Source organism: Cyprinodon tularosa, unplaced genomic scaffold (genome assembly GCF_016077235.1).
Source record: "Cyprinodon tularosa strain WSP-4 unplaced genomic scaffold, ASM1607723v1 ctg734, whole genome shotgun sequence".
NCBI classification, from domain to species: Eukaryota; Metazoa; Chordata; class Actinopteri; order Cyprinodontiformes; family Cyprinodontidae; genus Cyprinodon; species Cyprinodon tularosa.
This window is the reverse complement of record NW_024039490.1, coordinates 182,552-204,775: the sequence shown is the minus strand read 5'-3', so window position 1 is coordinate 204,775 and position 22,224 is coordinate 182,552. Positions and strand designations below refer to the sequence as shown.

Genomic DNA, 22,224 nt, shown 5'->3' with positions numbered 1-22,224 from the left:
TATATATATATATATATATATATATATATATATATATATATATATATATATATATATATATATATATATATATATATATATATATATATATGTACAATATATATATATATATATGAACAATAAAACAGTAATAATTGTACATATATATATATATATATATATATATATATATATATATATATATATATATATATATATATATATATATATATATATATATATATTTTTTTTTTTTTTTTTTTTTTTTTTTTTTTTCTTAAAAGAAGCAAGAAATGAGGCTGGAACCGAGAGACTGTGAAGCGTGTCGGACTCTTGGATCCTTTTTCTACCCCCGCTTCCCTCTTTCTCTTTCTCTCTCCCTCCCTCCTTCCCTCTATCAGCTCCTGTGACAGAGTCCTTCACAGCCGTTTCTCTCCTCATCCCGTCAAAGCCGTCCCTCTCCGGTATTTAAACTTTCCTTCACGGAATCGGATCCGCTTTCATTTTAACTTCTTCAAAATGAGTTTATAAGCAGCATTGTATGCTTGAACTTTCGGAGGGGGTACGCTTTAGTTTGGTCTGTTTTCCGGGGCGCACGGCGTGTTTTTTTGCGCTCTCTGCCACCATGGATAAACCGCGTCCTGCGGATCCGTCCCACTCCTTCTGTGGGGCAAAATGAGGCAAACGAAGCAGAGACGCAGGTTGAGAGAGGCTGGGAGGTCTGTGCGTAACTCCACTGAAATAATAGATGAAACAAACTCCTTGATCTGAGAAGAGAATGTGGAGACAAGATAAGGAGGATCTGGCACCAATATGAGAGACACGCATGTAAGTGAACTCTTCATTTTTATTTATAAATCTGTCATAGAAAAAGGATGATATTGTGCGCTCTCTTTGGTTCTTGAGAGCGGCTGGAGGTCAACGCCGTTGTCTGAGATAAAAGAGGATCTATGTCTGTGTTTTTGTTTTCTGTTTATTTATTTTTGTTTAGTTTTTTTTTTCGCACGCAGTTACCGAGATCTGAAGTTAAGATGATCAAACTTGAAGGTTTGCATGAACAATAGAAACCAAGATTATCTGTGGTGCAACATCCCTCAGCATGCATCATTCCTGCAGAGGACTGCGCGTAATGTGTCAGCTACTCCGCACATTCACAGGTGGTTTAAACCAGAGTTCCTGTCTTTGTAGAAAAAACAAAAAAACAAGACGTTAAATCTACATGAAAAAGTGGGTTTTAGTAAGGTTTTGCGGATGAAACTGACAGAAATAACTAATAAGAAAATAACCCACCCCGAAAAAAAAAAAAAAAAAATCTATTAGTGGTGCATAATGCTCGCTTTTAAGTATTTCAATAAAACGTATTAAAATGGGCTCCAAAGCTGGGTGCGTTTGGGTTTCGTGCTCCACTCTGAGAGGGTGTGGCTGTTTCTATATCCTTGATGCGCTGAAGGTTGGCTGCGCCTTCCCCCAATCAGGGTGGGCTTTAAAAACAAATCCAACCCTGCGTGTTTGTGTTGGGGGGGGGTGCAGAAACATATATCTGTGTGAGTGTTTGTATTTGTGCGCGCGTTTATTCAATGAACCTTTATTAATCCACTTGTCCCTGTACAGGATTACAAGGGTCAGGACATTTTGGGACCTAGTTGTTCTTTATTTATTGATCTTATTTTTTTCTTCTTCTTTACGCCTTTCTGCTCCACAAGGGGCAGCATTTACACCCTTGAGCTGGAGACACTAGTGGGGTTCTTTATGCAACATTAGTTCGGGGGAGCTCTTGTTTTGTAACTCAGGTAGAATTTCTTACAGGCTAAAATATATTTCTCCTGTGTGATGGAATGTAGAGCCATGAGATGGTTGTGGCCATCTCATGGTCGGGGCCTTTGGCAAGACCCTCTTTTTGGCTCATCAAACATACTCTACATTTACAATGCCTAAAGCCCTTATAGGCTGATATCACAAAGTACCCAACATAACTGCACAAAAAAGGATATCAACACAATTTAAAAAAAATGGACATGGACAGCAGGGTTTGGTTTAACATGGGGACTACATGCCACATGGGAATAGGATGAATAGGAGGTAGTATGATGAGTAAGGAGCTGTCGACACATGCCACCTATTTAAGTAGTATCAACATATTCTCATTATCAGTGCGTATGAAATCGTACGAAAAGTCATGCACACTATTTCGTACGTGTTGGACGTTTTTCCTCAAAAAACCACATCAGTGCGCATGCGCTGGCAGACAGAAAAAAAAAGCGGATCCGCGGACGGACGTAAAAATGGGAAAAACAGTGCAATCATCACTTATTCATGTCTCTAACTACGTTGCTTGCTGTTTTATATCTTAGGGTTAGGGTCAGGGTTAGGGCTAATTGTAATTTATATTCTAGATTCGTAAATGGTGCGTCAGATGCGCATACAACGAATAAAATGTCCAAAACGTACGAAATTACGGTCCATAACTTTTTGTACGATTTCATACGCTTTCATAATGAGAATTGGTTGGTAGTATTGCTAATAATATGCTCCCTTTCAACTAAGTAACATTCACCTTTACCTGTAACCTCTGTCAGCGTGATTTTACACCCTTCCACAAAGTTTAGGGTGAAACAATGGTTTAAAGACCAAAACAGCAAATTTATTTGGTACTTAGAAAAAAATGTTCATGGAAACCCATCTATCATCTCCCTGTCAGTGTCACAGTGGGGCTTGCACCTCTCTCGAGCAGTCTATTGGTGCAAAGCGGGGTACACCTTGGACACGTCGCCAGTCAATCACGGGGCAACACAAGGACACACCTTAATTTTCAATTTTTTCAATTTAGAGATGCCAAATAACCTAACGGTCATGCTTTTTGGATAGTGGGAGGAAGCCAGAGTACCTTTAAAGAACCCGTTCATGCACATGGAGATAAAAAAAATTCTACGTTGAAAGACCCTAGGAAAGGAATTGAAACCAGGACCTTCCTGCAAGGCAAAAGCGTTATTGAAACTCTACCTCACAATGTTTAAAACCCAAAGTTATCCCGCTCCCAAAATCTTGGTGCATGATACCATAACAGGTACAAAGTTGAACAGTATATTGTTTAACAGCTGGGAAAAAAGGGTAAAATAGAATAACTCTTTAACTAATCAGTTGTGATAATTAGATTTTCCTTTAGCATCATTATGTAACTGAAGATGACTGCAACATTTTCTTATTGCGTGTTCTCTGTGCTACACAAAAGGTTTGACCTTATGTGCAAATAAGTAACACTACAAAAGTGAAGTGCATAACTGACAGAAATAATTCTTTTTAAGAGTTCTTTTGCCGCTTCCTGTTTGGATGCCAACCTGGGCATTTAGCCATATTTTCAGTCTGAGAAACCGGCACTACTGACGTGTGTTTAAGAAGCACAATTTACAACAACAACAAAAAAATGATAAAAATGTTCACATCTAATATAGAATTTAGCAGATTCAAATGTAAAAAAAAAAAGGCAGAAAGGCTCATAATGACAGAAACCTATTTATGAGAGGCTGGTGCTTCAGCACACTTTAAGTCTCCATTCCTCCAATTTAGCTTATCTCTCCTTTCTCATCTCCTCTCAGGGTCTCAGAGTTGAAATACATTTTCAATTCAGCGAGCTTTATTGCCATGACAGTGGAAAAAAATATAAGCGAAGCCTCTGCGTAGCTTTGCATGCTTTTGCGTTTGGCACAGTATCTGCCCTGTCGCGTTTTCACAGCTTTGCCTCCAATTGATTTATTCAGGTTGTCATCCTGCTTCAGAAGGCTGACGGTTTCATACCTGCTTGTCTTCCAAGGCTTTTACTCAATGTTTCTATTTCTATGTTCTATAGAGCTGTACTTTAGATACAAAAAAATGCTTTTAAGCTAAGACCAATTTTCTGGCACATTAACAAAAATGGATAAGATTTCTTTCAATATGGACATTTTATTCTCTTTTTAAGTGACAGAAGCTAAATGTTTTGGGAAAATAGCCTATACACCAACACGGATAAAAGCTAAGAATACAAGTGGATTTGTGATGGATGTTTGTGTCTGACTAATAAAATAAAACCAATTTTCCAAGATACAGAATTGGAGGATGGTGGGATTGGACCAACCTCTCAAAGAACAAGACCTTTGCTAATAAGATACTTCCCTTCCTCACAGGTTAAAAAATGCAATATTCCTTAAGATGTGTTCTCTATAAAATACCAAACATATCTTCTTAATGTGTCATCAGATTTCAATACATAATCCAAGTAGATGGTACTAATGTGTAAAAGATTGGTAGGAAACATTTGTTGTGCACAAAAAAGGCAAAACCTATGAGTATTATTGTATGAATATAAAAACTGAGGTAGAGCCGCTCTAACTCAGGGAATGAAATGGGATGGGATTAGATGGTCGAGGTTGTTGGGCTGGTGATCATGCATGTGAGCATCACAGAAAAACATCTGCAAACACACTTAGCATGGATGAATGTCAAAAAATGTTTATAAATCTACATTCAATTCAATTCAATTCAGTTTATTTATATAGCGCCAAATTCACAACACATGTCATCTCAAGGCACTTTACAGTTCAACCAGATCATACAGTCAAATTGATACAAAGTTTTCTATCTAAGGAAAACCAGTTGATTGCATTGACTCATTGACTCAAATACAATCCCCCACACTAAACATGCTTGTAGCGACAGTGGAGAGGAAAAACTCCCTTTTAACAGGAAGAAACCTCCAGCAGAACCAGGCTCAGTGTGAGCGGCCATCTGCCGAGGCCGACTGGGGTTCAAGGAGACAGAAGCAGAGATACATCTTTCTGTAAAGAGAACGTGTTCTATTTTGACACTGGCAATTAATTAATTAACTGATAATATAACCTCTGGAACCCACAAGGATCTTCATATCCTTTTTCCAAAGCAACAACTTACAAGTAAAGCTACACATATCTTGTAGATGAGCTGCTGTTTACAACAATTGAGTTGTAAAAACAGAGGTTGTTTTCCTGCAGTGAAGATGTGATGGTGCCATTTGTTTCTACCTTTTCCAATAGTAAAAAAATATGTCAGAAGAAGAACTTATGTCAAATGTTTTCTCATTCTCAAATATTCAATTCAATTTTCAGCTTGATTCAATTCAATTTATAATAATAAAAGTAATTGAACATCATTGATCTCAAAATGGAGAAATTCACTTCTGCATCTGAACCCATCCACTTGGGGAGCAGTGGGCTGCCAATGTGCGGTGCCTGGGGAGTAATAGTGGGTTAAGAGTCTTGCGCAGGGACCCAAAGCTTAGGCTGTTGGGATCGAACTGGATACTTGCATTCTTCTCTGCTCTAACCACTAGGCTACCACTTCCCCAATTCAAGAATCAGTTCAAATATCCTTTATTGATCCCAACTGGAAATTAAATGTATGAACACAAAGGATTTTTTCAAAAAGTTGTTGTAGATATTGATGGCTACAGGCAGGAAGGATCTTCTGTATCTCTCTGTCTTATCTGGAGAAACAATTTACAGAAGACAATCATTTTGCCACCAAAGTCTCCAACAAGTTAGGAAAACTAGATTTGCCGCTAGTCACTTTTTTGAAGAAAAAAGCTGCTAAATACAGGCTTATTGTTGGCAAGAATGCAGAGGCAGCCTCACTGTTGGCTTTGATACTGCTTGACCATCAGGGGGCGGGGCCTATGCTGAAGCCAACTGCATGACAACACAAGTACGAAACTTTTAAAGAGATCCAAAAACTGCAGAAACACAGCAATACTGAAACCCAGATTTAATTCTAGTGACTCACTGCCATCATAAATGTTGGGAGCCTTTTTGATATTGTAGCCAAGATTTATGAAATTTATGAGTTTAAAAGAGAATTGGGGAATTCTCCTTACACTCTTTCAGTCTCATTATCTGCTGCCTGTTTGTCAAGTAGTCTTTGATGGAGAAAATTGTTAATGCCTCCACCTGAGTCTTCTGGTTCTGACAAATAAATCAGGCTCAATTGTGTTAAATGCACTGGAGAAATCAAAGAACATGATTCTCACAGTGCTGTCTGCCTTGTGTAAATTACAGTGGGTTTTTTGAAGCGGGTGTCTAATGCCATCTTTAGCTCCAATTCCACAATGATAAGCAAACTGCAGGGGGTCTTGATAGCTGCTTGTTTCCTTTCTCAGCTATCAGGACCCCCTGCTGTTTGCCTGGAATCCAATATTATGAGCACATGCACAAAATATTTAAAGCAAAAAAAGGTAAACAGTTTTTTTAGAGATTCGCAACATTCTGGCTGTTTATCATAAACTGACAATTTTATTTTATCAGAAAAGTAAAATTCAGTCAATTTGTCCTTTAGGGATCGTACCTTATATTCACACTAATATACAGAGAACAACATTCTTATAAGTACAAGTAGCCACTGAGTAAGGAGTCATTAAAATTACTTATTTTCAGTGTTTCTAGTAAGGAAATATATTGTGTAAATAATACTTAAAGGAATAATGCACAAATACCGTTTACAGAAAGTAATGTAAACTGTGCTAATTAGGCCTAAAGCATTTACAGTAAAATGTTTTGCCTTAACCCAAAATACAGAGCTATGTGTATCCCTGTTCTCTTACAATGTAAAGTAATTATGTATGACTAATTACATGAAAATGCTAATTAAGGCAGACTGCACTATGGAGCAGTAGGTAGTAGTGCTACCTTGCAGCAAGCTACCTTATAGCTGTGCCTGTTTCAAATTTTTTTTTTTTACTTTGCCCTGTAGCAAGAAGGTTCTGGGTTCGATTCCTTCCAGTTTTTCTGCATGGAGTTTGGATGTTCTCCATGTGCATGCATGGGTTCTCTCTGGGTACTCTGTCTTACACTGTGATAGACTGGCGACCTGTCCAGGGTGTACCGGACCTCCCTCCCAGCTGGAGATACACACCAGCACCCCTCACAACCCCAGCAGGGATAAACTTACGGAAAATCGATGAAAGGATGTGCGCCAATTAAGGCTCCTTTATAGTTCAAATACATAACTGAGTGGTATAACACCCTTACCTGTTGTTATGTGAGAATCAGATCATCAAACTACTGCTTGGTTTTGTTGTAGAAGGACATTTATGTTTACCCCAATACACTTATTAAGGTTTACAGGATATCCGAAACTAGAGGGTATAATATTATAGGACAAGCTTTCCACAGATGATGATGTTATGAGCCCAGAACTTAGGACCCAATATTCGAGGCGAGATAGACTGTGGGAAATAGTTCAGAACAGATATGCTCAGAGATCCAGGGGTCCTAACCCGGTAAGGGGTTCCGAGCAGAACAGGTACAGGCTGGTCCAGTATTCCAGGAACCTCACAGAGTTCAGGCAGAATGTTCAGATAGGAGCAGGCAAGCTCAGTAGTTGAGAGGCAGAACAAGGCAGGATATCAGGAAAACTACAGTACATTAAATCTTGATATGACTATGAAACACTTTGAAAAGTATGGTACTTTAAAATTTGAGCATGGCCAGGAAAAGGAAACTAAAACCCTCTCTCAACTGACCACCAAGAACGTGAGCATGAAATAGGATATCTATGATGATTTCAAACATTAACAGTGATCTGGCACTTATAGGTGGGCCGAGCTGTATATAAAGCAGCAGGAGCAGGTGGATAAGATGAGTTATAATTTGTAACCGGGCAGAGTTAAACAGGTGAGTGAAATGAGCAATTACGCCAGCTATCAGGGTAATGATCATGACCGAGGATGTGAAACGAAATTGCAACGATTGGTTATGAAAAGAGTGAGTGGTGGAAAACATGGGTAAGACTTCTATAACAGGAACAATGACATGCTTGTACATCATTTCAAGAAAAAATGAAAAGGTCTTGCAAACTTAAAAATGAGACCCAAAAACCTATGCAAAGAACAAATGTGTCAATGAAGGAATGCTGCCGGAAATTAAGAGCAGTGGAGTAGAAAGAAAATACATAACTGATGCCCAAAGTGACCAAAAACACATGCAAATTAAAATACTAAAAATACTACAGGAAGAAAAAAACTGCAGGTTTAAAAAGGTTTCATATTGGATTAACAAATTGGATTGGATTGCATTAACATAATGCAAGTGCTTCAGACCAATCGGGGAAGACAGTCATCAACTCATATGGTACCAGACGCTTACGCTTCGTTCAGAGGCAGCAAAAGCAGCAAGTTTACATGCAAAGTGCATTAAGGCGCAACAAAAGGTCCTGCAGTGCGTTTTAAGCAGCAGGAGCAGCGCATCTGAGTGGCTGAAGCAGCGCCTCATAAGTTTCTGAGCATCTGATGCGTGCAATGCGCTTCAGGAGCCGCAGCTGCTGGAGTTGGAAAAATTGAACTTTTGCTGCTCGATTCACTAATCAGACCAATCAGAGCAGCTGATCTGGTAGCTGGCAAGCAGACAGACAGAGCTGCTGATGCCGATCGCTATGATCACTCCCCTAAAACAGTTTATTAACCCCTAAATTAACCTAAAATGTCGAAACCTTCAGATAAAATATGTTCGATTTATTATTCTGGAGCCTGCAGTTTGGATTACGTACATAAAAAATGCCTTCCAGCTGCTGCAAACAGTAGTGGAAAACTGTAAAAAGGCTCCGCCAGCAAAATAATATTTGAAATCAGGATCATAGTCTTGATGAAATGACTAACTGCACAGATAAAGTTTTCAGGTGGACTTTCTCACTTAAAAACATATTAAAACTACTTTTCCCCGACTGAAAATATAGCTGCCATTGAAAGGGATAGGGTAGCTACGCCCAACGCGCATCAGACCCACTTTTCAACCGCACAGCTAGAGCAGCAAAGATGCTTCTGCTGGCGTCAGAACTAACTAAAGTTGTACAAGCATCAATAATTGAAGCAGCATGCGCATTTTTGGTGCTTCTGCTGCTTGCGGTGTGAACGTAGCATTGGTAAAGGCATTAAATGAATGCTAAGAGAGTTTAAGTGTTTAAAAAAAAGAAATCTTACCTTTTTCAATCTTTGATCCACACAGTATGTCCTCTGGATGACATTTCATTTTTCTTTTCCTTTACACATTTTTGTGCTTGTGTGTTAGTATCATTTATGTTTTTTTGCAGTGGGCTTGGTGCATGTTTACACTTTGCCTCCCTTTATTTTTTTTTGTGATTGCTGCTTTTCTTAACTTGCAGCTGGTTTCGCTACATGTATCACGTTTCCTTGTTTGTTAATCTTAGTTATGTGTTTGTTAGTTTTATGTATGTGTTTGCCTGTGTAAATTTTTAATTTTCTAATCTAATATTTGAGTTTGCCAGTCTACTTATTTAGCCTGCAGTACCTTTTGAATTTGCTATGAAATCATGTATTTAGATGAATTTTGAGCCCCCTTGTCACCGTGAAGACTTGACTGATCTTGAGAAGGTTTGTACATCTTAAAACAGGTGCAAATGTGTTTATACGTGCAAAGCAGTTAAAAGACAGATCAAAGTGATTTATGTTTAAAATCCAGCTGACAGCAAGTGCAAACAATTTTCTATGTGTTTGCCTTCATCAATATGCAGATTATATTCTAATAACTAAGCCACACAAATTCATGGATGAAGGATCCAAAAATGTAAATATTTACCACATGGAAAACACATTTTTAAATCTAAAGCTCAAATGCAACTGCAGTTTTTGCACCCTTTTTTGTACTGCATTCAAAAATATTTGCTGTCGTTGTTGCCACAAATTAGCCATTCAGACAATATCAGAGGATGGGATACTGTGTGTGCATCTACACATATTTAAACTAAAAAATAAGAATAGTGGAATAATATTAAAGATAAATACACAGGTCAGCACACAATAATACTGCAGGATGGCAGGCAATAGTTATATAATGTAATTAAACAAAAATGAAGGAAAAAAACTTAAATATTTTAGTATGTCTATAAAACAATAGCATACTAAATGTGCCTGCAAAGAAGGGGTGAAAGTGAACATCACTTTGCAATGAGGAGTTTTTTCTTCTTTGATTTCATAGTACATAACTGTGCAAAAAGCACAATCTTTGCAGATCATCCACCACACGCCCAGTTATTTAACGCAGCGGTCCCCAACCACCGGGCCGCACAGAAGAAAATAAAAATAATAATAAAAAAAATATATATATATATATATATATTGGGGCTGGGGTGTATAAGTACGATCAAGTAAAATACAGTCCACCCCCTGGTCCGTGAAAATATTGTCTAACTTAAAGCGGTCCGTGGTACAAAAAAGGTTGGGGACCGCTGATTTAACGTACTGAAAGAAAAAATACATGTGCAGTTTAGCATCTCTTATTTGGAATCTTTGAAGATCCATCCGTTGCTTTTGGAGGTTTTTTTTCTATATTTGCCCAAAAGTAATCATCTCACTCAAAAGACAAGTTTTCGTTCCCCCTTAACGATCCCTCGTTCCACATATCTTAAGATAAGAAATAAGATATGTTATAGGTCAACTAAAGCCTATTGTGTAAACAGGATTAAGATGTTAAATAGTATATGAAAAATGTAGAGGGTGAGGCAATTCACTGATCCAAATCGATACATTGATTAAATGATTGACGAATCATCGTCAATGCAAAATGAAACATCAGCTCCAATTGTCATCTTTAAAATGTTCCTTTATTTTGAAATCTACAAGGTGTGAGACTACAGTGAACATAGGATGTAATAATATGATAATTTTCTTCCTAGTTAGAAGATGATGATTTTGATTTAAATGATTTATGTTAGTAAAACACTAAAATGGTCAAATCATATCTGGTTTTTAAAAACATTTTTTAAATGTTAGTATACATTTTTGTGTTAGATGGTTAGATATTTTTTCATCATATCTATTGCAGAGTTGTTAATTGAATCCAAAGCACAGTTTGCTCTCGGGTTTATGTTTTTTGCATATTTTTGAAATGGTTGTAATTCCCAAACACTATCATGATACAATGTTTTACCGCTTATACCGATTGTTTGGATGACAATACCATGATCGCCAATATTACAAAGTCTTTCCTGAAGTTAATCTATTGTTAATTGAATCCGATAGATTAACTTTCAAAAATATGCAAAAAACATAAACCTGAGAGCAGACTGTGCTTTTCTGTCAGATATTACTGTGTTGTTCTCCTTGATGTTTTATGAATTTATCTTGTAGAAAATCTATCTAATCTAATGTGAGGCATGCTAAGAAAAAAGTTACATTGCTGTATTCTGTTTCATACATGAATACGAGCCAAAGCTCATCCTCCACAAGATCGGAGACATTTGTTAATTCTTATATGCAAAATATTTTGGAGTTCTTAACTTGTTTTTGACTTATTGTCTTTCCAGCAAATACTTTGGTAATCTTCTGTAACTTTTTTATTCCACCATGCAGTAAAAGGTTCAGATCTCCTACTGCATAATTTAAGCTGAAAGAACAAAAGAGCAGATTTATCAGTCATCATACATTAGCTGGGTCTTATTTGAACATAGGACTCAGTCCAATGCCTTGGAGGAATTTATTACATTTGTAAAATCATAGCAATGTAGAAAGAGGGCTCTGCAAAGTTGGGCCTTTTTTTTCATTTAATTATTTCTAAGACAGTAAAAGTTTCAATTTGTGGAATGAGGATATGCCTTTTTTATTCGGATTTCTCACAGAGAAATCTCTTAAGTAATAAAAACACAATAATTTTAAATTGGCCTCAAAATCATTTATTGGTGCATATCCAGTTGGTTTACAATTCATTTGAGCCTGTTTACAGTAGATATTTCTAAAAACTCTTTTGGTGGATGTGCTTTTACAGAAACTAAAAGCGAGAAAACGACTATGAAATTGTTGTTCTTGGCCTTTATTCCTAACCAATGGGAACTTGCATGTAGGACATTTTTAAATCAGACCAGACATTATTAGATTGATTTTTTGATATCTAAGATAATAAGCCCAGATAAAGATCTCTTGTCATAATTGTTAACTGATGTTTTGATGTTTGAGAAATTAAGGTGATCTAATTGTGCAATTAGAGAGCCACAGAAATGGTGCCACCAAAATGTTAAGTAACACCACTTTTTTCCTAATATAATGAAAATAAGAGTGATTAAATACTTATCATTAAACTCTAACAGTGGGCCTGATCTAAAGCAAAACTATTTTTTGTTTGTATCTGCGCTTAAATCTTTTACTAAATATGGAGTTACAGTAATTACACCTTGGCAGAGATGGGAAGTAACGAAGTACAAATACTTGGTTACTGTACTCAAGTAGATTTTTCTGATATTTTTACTTTACTTTACTACTTATTTTTATGGCGACATTTTACTTCTACTCCTTACATTTTTACACAAATATCTGTACTTTCTACTCCTTACATTTTTAAAAATTGTCTCGTTACTTTAGTTTTGAATCCTTTCAATGGAGTTAACGTTATTATTTTTCACGTCATCAATACCAAATTCAATCTAATTGGATGGGAATCTACGTTGCATTTGACTCACCACTACAAGATGAATCGACAGATTCGGCGGTATTCATTCGCGGCAAATCATTGCAGCTTGGTGGCGGTGGCGTTAGCATAGTAGCATGGACGACGAGATGATTGAAAATGAACACAACGGAGATCTAGTCCTATTGGCAGACATCCATTGAAAATTTAGGCAACAGCATGAAAAAAAGTGGTTTCTACTTTTACTTTTATACTTTAAGTAAATTTACAAGCCTGTACTTTGTTACTTTTACTTGAGTAGAGAAGTTTAATCAGTACTTCCACTTTTACCAGAGTATTATTTAACACAAGTATCTGTACTTTTACTCACGTATTGAAAGTGAGTACTTTTGCCATCTCTGCACCTTGGCTCATGTATTGACATGAAAGGAAATGTAATGACAGTTCCAATCATCTATAAACAAATACATAAAATATACAGAGATGTAAGAAGCTGTACAAAAGGATTTCATTTTTTAAATGCCATATCAACATGTCTTTGGTTAATTATTCCATCCAAAGAAGGAAGAGAAAGCAAGACTTTTACCAGGTAACAAGAAGGCTGAAGATAGTGCAAAGAATTTCCCTATTTTTACTTCTAAGCTTTCAAAAATGTTATAGAACATGTTATGTTTGGAAACTATTGGCTGCTTTGATAGTTAAAGGTATAAATTAATGAGAAAATATGGAACGAATGTTATACTGTACATACAGAAACTGCTGTTTTAGTAATGCAAGGAGGGGCAACTTTGCTTATAAAAATATAAACAGATAAACATGTCAACTTAAGTGATATTTGCATTTAACATGTCTTAAAAGACACAAGGGAATGACTTTGCCACAGTTCATATTTGAAGTAATTAATAAGTGATCCTAAAAGGAAGGCTTGAATGTACAGTATATTGAATGTATATTAAATGTATATTGAAAACGATTTGGAATCATTGTGATGAATCATCCATCCGTTTTCCGTCACGCTTATCCCAAGCGGGATCGCGAACAGTGCTTTTGCCTATCTCCATCAGTCAATAGGCAAGAGGCGGGGTACACCCTGGACAGGTCACCAGTCCATCGCAGGGCAACACAGAGACAAACAAATAATTCAAGCAAACACTCACACCTAATGAGGATTTAGGATAGCCAGTTACCTAACAGTCATGTTTTTGGACTGTGGGAAGGAAGCTGGAGTACCCAGAGAGAACCCATGCATGCTCAGGGAAAACATGCAAACTCCATGCAGAAAGACCCCGGGCTGGGAATCAATCCTGGAACTTTCTTGCTGCCAGGCAGCAGTGCTACCCACTGTAACACTGAGCAGCCCTGTGTAATGAATCAATTATTAAAAATTATGATCAACTGCTTTAGTGATTTACTAATTGTTGAGTGGAGTAAAGAGACTAAGCATTCCATTAGCTATAAGAACAATCCACTGAGAGAACTAATAAAACTTTTTTTGTTTAATAAATATTAAAAAAAAATTTTTTTACTTCTTTATTACAGGTAGTAGTACAGTAAAATGGAGGATATTGCAACTCCAGCAAAAACAATGGCTAACAATAGGCTTGTTCACCATGTTTAATTCCCTTTTTTTTTAACACAAAGCTTTCCAGACTTTTTTGTGAGTGAACATAGAACTTTACTGGAAGCATTGCATTGTCTTTTCCATGTTTCTAACATCAATTCTTTCATGTAAGCTTGCAGACATGGTTGTCACGGCTGATGCGATAATGCAGCAGATAGGGATTTCCATTTGCCTGAATTGACTAACTCTCCTAGCCAAGTCCTAGAATTTTAAAGTGAAAATCAGTCATGTGAAATGACTGCAACATGCCCCATCTGTGTGAGCCTTTCAGTGATGTGCAATCGAACAGTCATTCTTTTGAGCTTTTACCTACATGGTGTGAGACAGACATCTTCAGTTAGCAGTCATCCTGTTCCATTTCTGCATCCATGGAATAGGAGAACTATTCCAAATGGTGGGCAAAGATGGACAAGATTTTGTTTTTGGCTATTATAGTGTGTTTGTTGTAATAACAGGTGTTTAATGTGATTTTTGCTTGTTTGTGTGAATATTTGTTGAGTAAAAGCCTTTACAATTTGGCATGCTACAGTGAAAATAAGTTACTTTGATCCTCTTTGCTGTATTTATTCGACATGTGGCCTTAACAACCTCATTTCACTTCTAAAAGATTTTTCTTTTCTAATTCTGTTTCAGAAATGTCAAACAACTTTGTATGCTCCTTTCCATTAAGTCCATTGCTTCTAGTTAAAAAAAAGGAGTTAGAGTGCTTTCATAGCAGAAAAAAACATGTCTTGTCTTAAAATGGGAAATCAATTGAAAATGGGACAACCACTTTGTAAGTGTCAAATATCAATTAAATTCAAGCATTAAGCTCACCCTCTGAGAAGTAATGTTTTATGACAGGCAGTCATGTATGTGTTGAAATATTGATCAATGAGCATTAGATGGAGGTCTTTTTAGCTTTCTAGGTAATGGATATTGAATAACTTGTCATGTCAAACTAGACTTGAAAAATACTAGCTTTCGGGTGAATATAAATATTAGAAGAAGTGGAGGTCACTTTCTTAGAATGTTACATAAATGTTATTTCGTCTACGATACTCTGAGTGATCTTACCTGAGTGATATCACCTTTAATGACTGTAATAAGTCTTAGGCTACATTCACACAGCAGCCTGAAGTGACCCAAATCTGATTTTGTTGCCCATATGCGACATGTATCTGATATTTCCATGGCAGTCTGAACAACACAGATGTGTTTTTTTCCAATGCCACCCAGGCCACTTGGCTATGTGGTCTGGAATCCGATACGAATCGATCTTTTAAATGCGACCTGTGTCTGAATGGCAAGGTCGCAGTCATCCGACCTAAGCGACATTAATATTCAACAAATGTCACTATTCTGTGTCTTGCAGCAGCAGACAAGCTCCAGCACTACCATCCATGTTTAATTACGTAAACACAGAGCGATGTGTTGTCATTGCGTCCTCTGCTTCGCATGCTGGAGAGTTAAGCTGTATGAATGCAGTTAACAAAGGAGATCAAATACAAGTTATATATATATCTATATATATCTATATATATATATATATATATATATATATATATATATATATATATATATATATATATATATATATATATATATATATATATCTATAGATATATAGATATATATATATATATATATATATTAGGGATGGAACAGTTCACAAAATCCATGGTCCGGTTCGGTTCACGGTTTCGTTGTCACGGTTTTCAGTTCGGTTCAATATATGTTGATTGTTAGGAAAATCTATTATGTCTTGTAAAGTACAATGTGTGTTGCACAATGCTTGCACACTGTTGCACTTTTATCCACAACTTTCTTTCCGCCGTCATCGTAGGTCACTCTAAATGCAAAGTGGTCCCATACAGCAGACCTATAAAGTGCTGCTGGCGTGTCTTCCAACTCCTGTTCTTTCCTACTCGCCATACCCACACAATTCTCCACAACTGATTTTTTTTCTGCTACGCTGCTTCGCTTCTTCTTCTTGTTTACTACTGGTGGTTGGCTTTGGTCGCAGTACCGCCACCGTCTGCTCTGGAGTGTACATGCTTCGCCTATGAGAAAAAGGAGCACACATGAACCTAACGAAACACACGCGAACCAAACCGAGGCAGTTGAACCGAACGGTTCGGACGGTTTTCATAAACCATTCCATCCCTAATATATATATATATATATATATATATATATATATATATATATATATATATATATATAGCACAGAGGGACTCATCATGGCTGCCACAGCACACACCACAGCAATAGAGGCCCAGATCTACTATACCAGACAAGACCCCAGGTGCAGACTGTGCAAGGAGGCCTCTGAGACAATCGAGCACATAACTGCAGGATTTAAGATTCTAGCAGGGCAAGCTTACATGGAACGCCATAACCAAGTGGCTAGAATAGTGTACAGCAACATCTGTGCAGAGTGTGGGCTGGAAACCCCAAGGACAAAGTGGGAAACACCTCCAAAGATGGTAGAGAATTACCAAGCCAAGATCCTGTGGGACTTCAAGATAATGACAGACTGAATGGTAATGGCAAACAACCGGACATTGTGGTGGTGGACAAAAAGCAGGAAAATCTCACACGACCTCAAAATGTACTAGTGTCCAAGTGAGGCATTGGGCAACTTAAAAGACATTCAGTGTGAACGCACGTCTATAGACATGGTTGATGCTTGTCAAACTGGGACTATACCCTACTGTAACAGAGTTACTGAAAACAAAGGTTAAAGAAATATATAGCAAAGCTCTCTATAAAACCCCAAACCTTTGAAGATGCAAACATTTACATGTTTCACACACATTTTTTACATCATGAAATAATGCATTTTTTTTACTCTGTGAGGTGCACTGTGCCTTTATGTTGTTACACAAAGGGTTGTGGGTAATGGTATAGTTCCTATGCACAGGTATGTATGCTGTTAATATCTGCTCCTGTTATGACCCTTTTTGTTACCTCTATGTGCAGTCATACTCCAACTCTCTTTTTTTCCTATTCAAATAAGTCACCAGTATATTTATATACTGTATTTGTCAGCTATTCACAGAATGCTTGAAATATAGGATTAGTGAATGGAAATACTTAGTTTTCTACACTGAATCAGTGTGTTTTACTTGTGAGGGTTTAACTACAGAGTTATGTAATTGTCAAAATGGGGATTCTGAGGACACCGTCTGTCAACGACCATAAGCTCTGTAAATCAATCTGGTGCTGGTTTCTTTCATAACTTTTTACAAACGTTCATTTGAAAATAGTCAACCTATAGTTTGTCATCAATTTGTTGTTGTTTTTTATGAATCTAACAATAGGATAGCTTTTCATTAAACTGGAACTTCCTTGTTATTTGTTTTAGAATGTCACTATTATGTTATCATGTCAGTCATGACATTCGTGTTTGATCTTACACTTTTTATTTAAAAAAAAGTAGAAAAAAAAGAGGAATTCTGAATACCGACAAATAAATAAAAGATGATGGATAGGTGTAGAGATTAGGAGGTAAAAACCCCAGACTGAATCAAAAAGAAGATAGCGACTCTTTTAATCCCTTATTAAACTTTGGTGTCCTTAGAGAAGATTATGTGTGACAGTCTCCTAATCTGGTCAGTGAAATCACAAGGTCAGACAAAGCAGGTATAATCCAGCTAAATCCCATTCCCAGAGTTTAAAGTATAATTTTCACTGTCCAGTGGTTTTACCAAGCCCATTTTTCATTTTCAGTACTCAATCTGTGTGGTTTAATACAATACGCCCATCAAACAGCTACTGGGGATAGAAAACACTGTTGCACATAGCTATTAATTAAGAAAAAAGGATTAATAATGTCATTTTTTTCTAAAGACCCACTGATTGGAATCTATTCTTGTTATTATAAATATTGAAATATTGTTTTATTTCTTACATAAATATTCTTTTGACTGGAACCTTGTTTTAAATATCACATTGTGTGGAGAATGTTTACAGTCAAATCGAACACTATTAAATCTGTTTTGTGTATTTTCTCCATTTCTGTAAAGAACACTTGTGGTTCTGTATCATTCTTAAGCTTTGTGATGATTGCTCCACTTCACTAAAAATAAAAAGTAAAAATGTTATTTGAGTATTTCTGATCATGTGTAAGAAAGATTTAAGCATAACCAGATGGAAATCGTTCCAGTTTTTAAAACAGCATAGTAATACAACATACAACAGTCAAAGAAAATAAATCATACTGAAAGTCAGTTGACATGTTTGTCAATGGCAGCAAAATAAATTTCAAGCATGATTGAAACTCCAGTGTAGCTTTCAGCTAAAAAGACTGCAAGGAAGTTATATTCTACGGTGTCCAGAATTTTGTATTTTGGTTCTTGTATTCTAAATTTTTCAAAACTTCACACGTTTGTTACATTTGTTGTTTAAGATGCTATAATAATTGCTCATCTTAGACATCTATCATTGCAGGTTATAGGCAAACGAGTAGTAGGATTTCAGACAAAAATTATTCATTATAATTTTTCTTTAAGTCTTTAAACGCCAAAGCTCAGTTTATAACAAGCAGATTATAATCTGCACTCAGTTTGTTTAAATTTTCTCAAACTTTATTTGTAAAATGTAGTTTAAATCAAGTTTAAGACATTGGAAAGATAGTCTAGACTGGTTTGCTGAATCCGGACAGCCTTTAGTTGTAAGGACATCTAATTTGATCTTTTTTTTTAATATGAAATACCAAAAGAACTTATGTAAAGTTAAGGTAACATTTCAAAACCATACCTTAAAAGTTTACTTATACAGGAGGGCTATAGGCCAAGATCAAACCCATGATCTTCAGGCACTGCTACTTGGATGGTCGCACTGGCTTTGGTTAACTGACACTTCAACAGTGATTCACATACTGTAGCTTAACAACAGAGTTGCAATTAGTTTAAGTCAAACTCAAAATGGCAGTAGAAATTTGCAGTATCAAAAGGGCTGAGTGTGTCAAACAGAAAATTAAGAAGACAAAAAATAAGAGGTTTTATATACAGTTAGATTTAAGGAATTTAGAGCTTAAACAATTTAATGTATCATGATTTTCTTTATTGAAAAAACATCACCTAATTTATTAATAGATTATCACTAACTGGGTATCCAGAGTCTAACACAATCCATTTGGTGAAAAACCAGCCCAGTCAGAGCAGTAATCATGCAAAGATTGTAAACAATATATAAACATTTTGCATTTCAGATGAAAAACTTTTTTTTTGTCAGTGCATAATTTCTGTCCAGAACTTTGGTTTTTGCTTCATCTGGAGTAAATTTAGTTTAAAGTCGTCTTTAAAGCGCCTTTTGCTATTTGATTAATAAATGATTAATGAAAAAAAAAAATCAACCGATTAATCAATTAGCAAAATAATCATTAGTTGCAGCACTTAAGAAATTAAAACAAATTTGGGTCATTACACAGTTTTCTTGTAGCAAAGTCATCTTGTTGGGCAGGTTGCAGAAGAACAGTTATTCTCTGGAGCAAGAGAACATTGCAATCTATAGCCCAGAATCATAGGGAACATTTTATGTACGTTTGCTACTGTGTTACAGTGAGGTAGAATTTAGCCATTTTATCTATTTAATTTGCAACGTAATATGTAAATGTGCATGGACAGTATTAACCAGCCACTGTTTTGTTAAAAGTGGAGTGCACAGCTAAATCTGAAGAAGAAGCTGCTTTGATCAGATGAGATAAATCTTTATTGTTTTGGCCTTCTTCCAGAATCCTGTGATTAACAAAGAAGTACCCCCATACTCCAACCTGACCACAACAGTTGTACGGTAAACCATGCTTTTTGCAACTTCATACTGTGAGGAGTAGTGCTTTCACCTCAAACCGGAAAGCTTATTAGAGTGGGTTATAACAGGAAGGGAGCAAATTTATTCAGGGAAATAATCCTGTCAGAGGCTGCAAAAGACTGTAACCCATCAAACATAAACTACCAAACATTAAGGTTTATAGATGTTGTTTTGAAATTGCTGCACATTATGCAGATTTTATCAAAATATGTTTTTTGCAGATCCACAGTCTCCATAAGTGTTTGAAAACACTTATATTCATTTTTAAATACTGCTGAAACAGCTGTCATGTATTTATTCATAAGCTAAGCAGCTTTTTAGACAGAAGGGCATACATTTAGTGCCATTTATCTGTAACGCAAGAAAATTGCTAATGTGCAGTGAAATAGCTTCTGTAGGTGCATACTTAACACTGACTTCAAAGAAAAGCCAGAAACAAATCTTAACATTAGTATTCTCCATTCGTTGAGTAATTCAGCTTTGGAATAACTTCATTATTTAGAATGAGTGAGTAAACAAGAGCAACACATTTGTATTCAAGTTTTATTGAGTTTTTTACCCACCTTAGCACTTCAATACTTTCCTATAAAGCAAAAGTGACCCAGCTTTTATTATAAAAAAACAAAGATTCATGAGGTTATGTAAATTAAATCTATACTTAAAATAGAAGAGAGAAAAAATGCAATAACAGACATGATAAATAGTGTAAGCAGGAGTTCAATCTGTATAACCCACACGGAAGGTAAAAAGACAATTAGAAGAATTTTATTGATATTATTTTAAGGATGGGGCACTCAGACCTTGGCAGAAAACATTAGCACTGAATTTTACTTTAATATTCATAAACAGGTGTGTCAAAATATGGATGTTCCCCCCAGACCTGAAACTGGTGGTGGAGTGGAGATAGATGTAGTTGGTTCAGTCCGTAGACTGCTGGTTGGTGAGACAATCTGCTTGAGCTGTATTGGTGGGATCCAGTAGACAGTGTGAGCTGATACTAGGGCTTCATTCTGGGACCCGGGAAGATAGATGTCTGTGCCATGAGCTCAGAACGTAGAGGCCAGAATTCAAGACGAGACAGACAATGGGATAATTCAAAGTGTTTTATCTGGATCTGCAGCGGCTCCGGCGGGGCACCGCCCATCATTTGAAACTCTGGTTTGAGAAAAACACAGGTAAGTGACCATGATAAACTGATGAAGGATGATTGTCCATGTAAGTCACTAACCTGGTTTGACAGTTCTAAGTCCACCTTCATAGAAGGCAGTAGGATCCAGCTGGAGGGCTGCTCATTTGATTTACTGCCCGGAGTGAACCAGATGCTGCAGTCCTGGAGGACAAGCATGAGTCTGAGCCAGGCCAGGGGGACAGATCAGAAAAGGAAGGCTCAGGGCTCCAGGAGTCCGTAGCCCAGTTAGGGATTCCGATCAGAACAGGAACAGGCTGGTTCAGGGTCCCTGGAGTCCAATAGAGAGTTCAGGTAGAACATTCTAATGGGAACAGGCAAGCTTAGTGGTAAAGAGGTGGAACAGGGCAGGATATCGCAAACACAACTGGCTCTCTCCACTGACCCTCGAGAATGTGAACATGAACTATGGCATCAGCAACAGCATCGATAATCTCAATGATCTGGCTCTGTTAACTGGGACAAAGCCGTACATAAAGAGGCAGGAGCAGGTGGATTAGATGAGTGGTAATTGGAAACCAGGCAGAGTTAGACAGGTGAATGAAATGAGCAATTAGGCAGCTCTCAGAGACAGATCGTGACATTTCAGCTTGGATAAACGCAGGTTTGTATGAACCTGTCCATGATGAGCAAGCATGAAGCAACAATGGAGAGGAAAAACTCCCCTTTGGGAAGAACCCTCTGGCAGAAACAGGCTCAACTTGGCCATCTTCTGCTGGACTGATTTAGATGTGACAGGGAATCAGCAGTCCGTGAGGAAATACACTTGATAGGGACGAGGTTGAAGAAGCACCATGAAAAAGCCAGACAGCTGAGCTACGATGTTGGAGACGGGGATGGAGGGGGTTGGAATCGAGGTCATCTGAGTCAAAGTTAGACATACAGGTGCTGGTCATAAAATTAGAATATCATGAAAAAGTAGATTGATTTCAGTAATTCCATTTAAAAAGTGAAACTTGTATATTATATTCATACATTACATACAAACTCATATATTTCAGATGTTTATTTTGTTTAATTTTGATGATTACAAATGACAACAAATGAAAATCTCAAATTCATCATATCAGAAAATTAGAATATTACTGAAGACCAATAAAAACAAAGGATTTATAGAAATGTTGGCCAGCTGAAAAGTATGAACATGAAAAGTATGAGCATGTACAGCACTCAGTATTTAGTTGGGCCTCCTTTGGCCTGTATTACTGCAGCAATGCGGCGTGGCATGG

At 36.8% G+C, this 22,224-nt stretch overlaps 1 long non-coding RNA gene across 1 annotated transcript in view; it reads left to right on the top strand.

Annotated features, from left to right (window-relative positions):
* Positions 1–372: 372 nt before the first annotated feature.
* Positions 373–22,224, top strand: part of LOC119772947 — a 161,191-nt gene continuing 139,339 nt past the window's right edge. The window contains exon 1 of the long non-coding RNA XR_005279319.1: positions 373–807. This is a non-coding gene — a long non-coding RNA (uncharacterized LOC119772947). The remainder of the gene's footprint in view (positions 808–22,224) is intronic.